The sequence below is a fragment of the Condylura cristata genome, unplaced genomic scaffold (genome assembly GCF_000260355.1).
Source record: "Condylura cristata isolate star-nosed mole 26May11 unplaced genomic scaffold, ConCri1.0 scaffold00005, whole genome shotgun sequence".
Lineage (NCBI taxonomy): Eukaryota > Metazoa > Chordata > Mammalia > Eulipotyphla > Talpidae > Condylura > Condylura cristata.
Genome location: NW_004567106.1, coordinates 23,496,129 through 23,502,358, shown reverse-complemented (window position 1 = coordinate 23,502,358; position 6,230 = coordinate 23,496,129). Strand labels below are relative to the sequence as shown.

Below are 6,230 nucleotides of genomic sequence, written 5' to 3'. Positions count from 1 at the left end.
TCACTCATTTAGTTTTTTTTTTTTTTTTTACTGCCTTTACTTTTGGAGTTAAATTCAAATCACCATCACCAAAATAGATTAAGGAATTTTCCCTTTTCTTTGATTTTATAGTTTCTAGTCTTACATTTAAGTGCTTAATCCACTGTTACGTTGTATGACAAGGTTCCAATTTTACTGTTTTTCACAGGGCTATCTAGCTTTCCCAACACCATTTATATTGATGATACTGTCCTTTTACCTCTTATGTCAAAAATTAACTATATGTTTGTGAGTTTGTTTCTAGGGTTGCTATTCTACTTCACTGATCTATGTTTCTATCATAATGCCAATTCCATCTTTATTATAGCTTTGCAACATAGTCTGAAACCAGAATTACCTGAATTCTCTCACCAACACAAGTGGTTGATTTGTAAGTATCATGGATCTGGATGTGATTTTTCATTGATGACACAAATAGTGTTAAAGAGATGAGGGAAATAGCAATATTGTACACCCACCTCCATTGCTGTTTGAACAAAATAGGAGAAATTCAAACGTTGAAAGTATCCTATTAGTTACATCCTTGACTTTTTAGACTTTGAATTTTAACCAGCCCTGTGGTAAATATATTGCAGAAAGAATTGTTGTTTTTATAAATATGATCCAAATGAGGTCACCTGAACCCCACCATGAATATACTGCCAACACAGCACAAAGAAATCTTCCAACTGAGGGATATTCAAGTTCCCAGAAGTATAAACCTGAAATTACAACAAAATTACAGTGTCTCCTTGTCAATATCTGAAAAATGTACACTCTAAGTTCACTCTAAGACTTCCTTTCCTTGAAGCATATCTTGAAGTGGGAAATTTAAGAAGCATCCCTCTACATGAACAGGTATCATCCATCCTATGTTGAAACTCCCCGACAATAATTCCTGACAAATGCAGTGACCAAACTGGTTTAAGTTAGTTCCCAGCAGTAGACTGTAAAGTCAGCTAAAAAAAAAAATTAAATAAAAAATGCCTCAAACAGCTGTGTTCATTTCTAAAAGCAAATTCTCACAAAAGCAAACCCTGAAATCACTATCTATGTATTTCCTGCAGCTCTAACATTTGGCTGTCAAGCACTTGCTTTTGGAATCCATACCATAGAATTTTCTATTCTTTATTTTTTTCCTTTTGCCCTTACACAAGTTTTGTGTCTCATTTGCAATAACCCACTTTTCACTGTGCTAGTTGTGATACATTTCTATTTCTTTTAGCTAAGATCCTACTATAAGGACATATTTATTTTGTGTATCACTAACAGAACTCAGTCCATTTCCTCTTGTAATAGAAATCTGAATTGCTGCTGTCACTCTGTCTTCTGCATTATTTTCCCAGTTTATAGTTTATTCTCAGATAGAACCCTCCCACATACTTATTTAAAAAACTTCTATCCATAACTTATATTTACATCTATCCTTAGAAGCCTCGGTATTTTTAAAGAATGCCAAGAGCTAGATATTACTGAGAGAAGTTCATAGCAATGGAAGTTTACTTTGACTGTTTTAGTGTATTGTTCTCATCTTTACATCTTTCTAAACCACCCTTCTATCTGATAGCTTTTAATTTCCATTATTTTTTAAAGATTTATTTTACTTATGCAAACAAGAATTGGGGTCTAGGCCAGAGGTGCAGAAGGTGAGAGGATACACCAGAGACAGAGCAGGAATCAGAACAGTTAAATTTAGTGAGATACACTGCTGAGGGAAGCAGGGGGCAAGACAGGAGAGGTCTGCTGTGCCATGTGGGTCACCTCCTGCCAGCGATCAAACCTGTGCTGCAATACCTGCAGATAATATCATAGTGCTGAGACTTAACCCCTTGCACCACCAGGGAGGCCCCTAATTTCAATTATTTTTACATGATACAACAGTATTTTCAACACCTACACTTTCAGTACATTTTCATATTTATTTTCTATTTTGGTACCACACAATGAAATTATTTCCATGACCTTTTACTTGTGAATATTGAATATTACAGATTTTACAAGCGGTAACACTTTATAATGGACATTATTAAAATTTCCTTTTCTTTCCAAAAGACAAAGGGTTCAATTCATACAGAAACTCTGTGGGGTATCCCAAAAGATAGCAAAGAGTTAATCCATTTCTGGGGAGCAGCACCCATCTCAGGAGCCCTACTACTCACCAGGCCAGTCTACAGCTCCACATGATCATGAGCATTTTTTTTTTAAACAGAAAATAGGATGCTCACGATCTCCTGGTCTCCTGGATACATTCATATCATGCTTTGGTTTATTGTGTGCATGGCTCTGCTAATGGTAGTCAGCATTTTCTGTAGACACTATGTGACACACACTATGTGACATATGTATGTAGACAGTTCCAAGAATGAGCTCCATATTCTGCTGGCAAATCCCCAATCAAATGTCAGAAAAGTGGGAGTAAATATAAGATTAATTTTCAAAATGCAAAATTTATGGCATTCAAAGGGATGTCCTTTATTCTGGGATTACATTTTTTATTTTTGCTGTTATCTTTACAATATAAAATAATGGAAATGACTTCTGCACAATAATTCCGAATTATTTTTATTCCTAAATAAAAATTTGTCCTGTCTTCTGTTATCTTATGTACCCTCTATCCCTCATTATTCACAGGTGCAATTTTATTCTTGTTTGGTGTGATTTGGGGGTTGATGCTTATCTTTCTAATAGTGGGGTGGGTTCAGGTGCTGGCTCTTGTTCATGTTCATTTCCCAGGGACTAGCACATCACTGACACTCAATTACTCCTTATTGAAGGGACAGATGAGTGTGCAAATTGGTGGCAGTTTAAATTTTTTCACTGAGGCAATATTGGTTTAAAATGCTGTGTATGAGTGGCCCTCCCTAGTGGTGCAGCAGGTTAAAGCACAACACTAAGAAGCTAAAGCCACATCAGCATGAGTTCGATCCCCGCCTGCCTGGGTGGTGACCCACATGGCGTGGCAGACCTCTCCTGACCCCCCCACTGCTCCCCTCAGCAGTGTATTTCATCAGTCGGCCTGTTCTGCTCCCTTCTCTGTCTCTGGGGAATCCTCTCGCCACCCCTGCACCTCTGCCCTGTACCCCAGTTCTGTATGTATAAATTAAAAGAAAAAATCTTCAAAAACAAACAAAAACACTGCGTATGAGTACCAGATAGAAGATCTTACAGTTCAGGTAGATGTCGCCACACCACACCCACCACCAAGCCACCCATAGCCTCCCCCATAGTTCATAGGCTCCCTCCCTACTATACCCCCTTTCTATTTACTCTGGTAGTATCAATTCTATAGTTAGATTTTAGGAGTTTGTTACTGGTTTAGTTATATCTGTGCCCTTGATCTTGTTTCTCTATATTCCACTATAAGTGAAGTTATCTGCAGTCTAATAAATATCTGGGAAAAATAAAATATTGGTATCTCTGTGTTAATGCTTTTGTTTTGCTGTTTAGGGAAGTTTCAAAGGCAGTGGGCTTCAGATATATAGCATAAGGCTGAGATTTTCATCACTCTCTGAAATTCTTTTATTTCTGTTTATGTCAAATAGTACCAGAAAATGAAAGCACAAGACCCATAGCCCTGCATTCAAACAGAGATGGTGCTGAGAAGCAAAACACTAGGCCCACCCTGGAAACAGCCTCGGAATGTTTCTTATCCTCCATCAATGTAAGTGTCAGAAGAAGGGGAAAGGGGTAGATGACAGCTCTTATTGCTAAAGCCATCCTAGGTGGCTGTCCACAAGGAGGAAAAGGAAGCAGGGTACTGTGACTGTCAAACAGCTGTAGTCTGAAAAAACTTTGTATCATGAAAGTATGAAATTTTGTGCCATCCTTCTTTGCCTGAATGAGTGAGTATTTAAGCATTTTATACAAGACAATATAGCATGAAAAGCACTTGTGCCGGTACTAAGTCTTTTGCCTTATGCTGTGTGTTACTGCCTTCACCAGCTCACCTTTCTGTCAAGTCGGTCATGCTGTCTGGATGAACTACTATGTGAGTCAAGAGCACATCACCCACCCTATCCATCGTCAAATTCCAGATATGAATTGCTCTCTCTTTCATCTAAGAAGAAGAAAAAAAGTCTAACTGTGACCTAAGGAAAAAATACTACAAAATGAAAAAAAAAAAAATTAGAAAGCACCCTGCAGACTGAAAGGAAGATAATTACTCTTCTGACGTTAATTTAAAATCACAAACTGAGGCCCTCCCTGGTGGCGCAGCGGGTTAAAGCACTGCACTGAGAAGCTAAAGCCACTTCCGCATGAGTTCAAATTCCGCCTGCCCCTGAGGAGACCACATGGCGTGGCAGACCTCTCCTGACCCGCCCGCTGCTCCCCTCAGCAGTGTACTTCGTAGATCTGCCTGTTCTGCTCCCCGCTCTGTCTCTGGTGAAGCCTCTCACCGCCCCTGAGCCCCTGGCCTGTACCCCAGTTCTGTATGTACAAATAAATAAATCTTTAAAAAAAAAAATCACAAACTGAAAGAAGCCATAAAAATCTGCTTCATACTCTCAAGATACTATACGGAAATTAAATGACAGAAACACATAATAAGAGAATAGGCCAGGATGAAAGAAAATATGACAGGAGATTTACGTAAGAATGGGAATGGTTAGAATGTAACACCTCTCTCTAAAAACATTAGAAGTGTCTTAGGTCAATATTTCACCACACTTTACCAAAGGATTCTGAGTGCTTTGGTAGTACCTATGGTGTGTTACATACATCTGAAGAAATGTGAACCTGTCCCTTAAATCATATGCAGCATTGTAAACCAAAGTCGCTTAAATAAAAAATAAAATATTTAAGTAAAACCACTTTAAAAATGATATAACTCTCTAAAGAACAAAATGCAAAATCTATTGGAATTAGTAAGATTCAATGAATTGGCTCATAAGCAAATAAGCAAGCAACAAGTAAGTATCCTTTCCTCCCTCTATTCAATGTCTTTTTTAATATACCCGTGATGGTTAATTAGAAGATTTGGCAAGAGCCAGAAGTAATTTTTAAAATATTGAGAAAAAGTTTAATAAACAATGAGTAAAACATTTTGAAAGTAGCTAGGTACTTTACTGAAGATCAGTAAAGACATTTTGAGTAAATGAAGAAATGTATCACATTCCTGGAAGACAACAGCTATTTCATGATGTTTATTCTCCCTAAATTTATTAATAAACAAATTTATTCTCAACAGGATTAGCAGAGTTTGGGAAAGTGGTTCTTCAATCCATACAGAACAGTAGGGCTAAGAACATCAAAAGACACTTGCAAGAAGAGAATACGGCCAAAGGACTTACAATCAAAGAATAAGCCTGAATAATAATAGAGTATAGATGAATGAATGGAAACATTCAATACTGTAAATGTATTCATCATCCCCAATCTACTCTATATTCTCAGTGGATTTCTTTTAAATGCTAAACTACTTTCATAGTTCATCTGGACATGTAAAGGTGTAAACAGCTAAGTAAGTGTAAAAGAGGAAGGGGATATTGCTCTACTAGATTCCAGAGTGAATTATTTATCTCGGTGGTGAAGTGATTATATATGAAGTAAGTGGCACTGGGACAATGGGAAAGGAGGTAGAAAAGCCACCGTAACAGTCCAAAGCAATAAAATAGCATTGTATTTATATAGGCGTAAAGGAACAAACTCAAATGCTTAAATGTGATATTTTCATACCATGAAGTATAAAAAATGCTTCCTAAGAAGTCTTATACACAAAACACATAAAGGATAAACCTGATGAATTTTTAATTCATGTAGACAGAAATCATAGTAAAGTTAATAGAATCATGGTGAACTTTGAGAAAAACTGGTGCCATGTAAAACAGACAAGGACATCATGGACATATGAATAGATTCAGGTATATAAAGAACGCTTAAAAGCCAACAAAAGTTAAAATAGGAAAATTCAATGGATGAAAGTTGTATGTAAATGGTTACTCAGAAAAAAAGCATCTGAACTAAAATATTTCACTCTATACACCCAGTTTTTGGACTTGTTTGATATTTTTTTTTCTGAGAAGGGAAAGTTGTAATCAAAAAAGGCAAAGAGTGAGGTAAAGAAAACAGAGATTAAAAAAAATAAACCCATTTCATGGTGTCTTCTTGTATTTCTTTTAACAAGAAGACACCATGAAATGGAAAGACATCCCCTGCTCATGGATCGGGAGAATTAACATCATCAAAATGGCCATCCTGCCAAAAGCAATATA

The 6,230-nt window shown here is 36.9% G+C and overlaps 1 protein-coding gene across 1 annotated transcript in view; it reads right to left on the bottom strand.

Moving 5' to 3' along the window:
* The window catches only part of DNAH11 (dynein, axonemal, heavy chain 11), a 256,915-nt gene that overhangs the window by 98,453 nt on the left and 152,232 nt on the right, over positions 1-6,230 (bottom strand).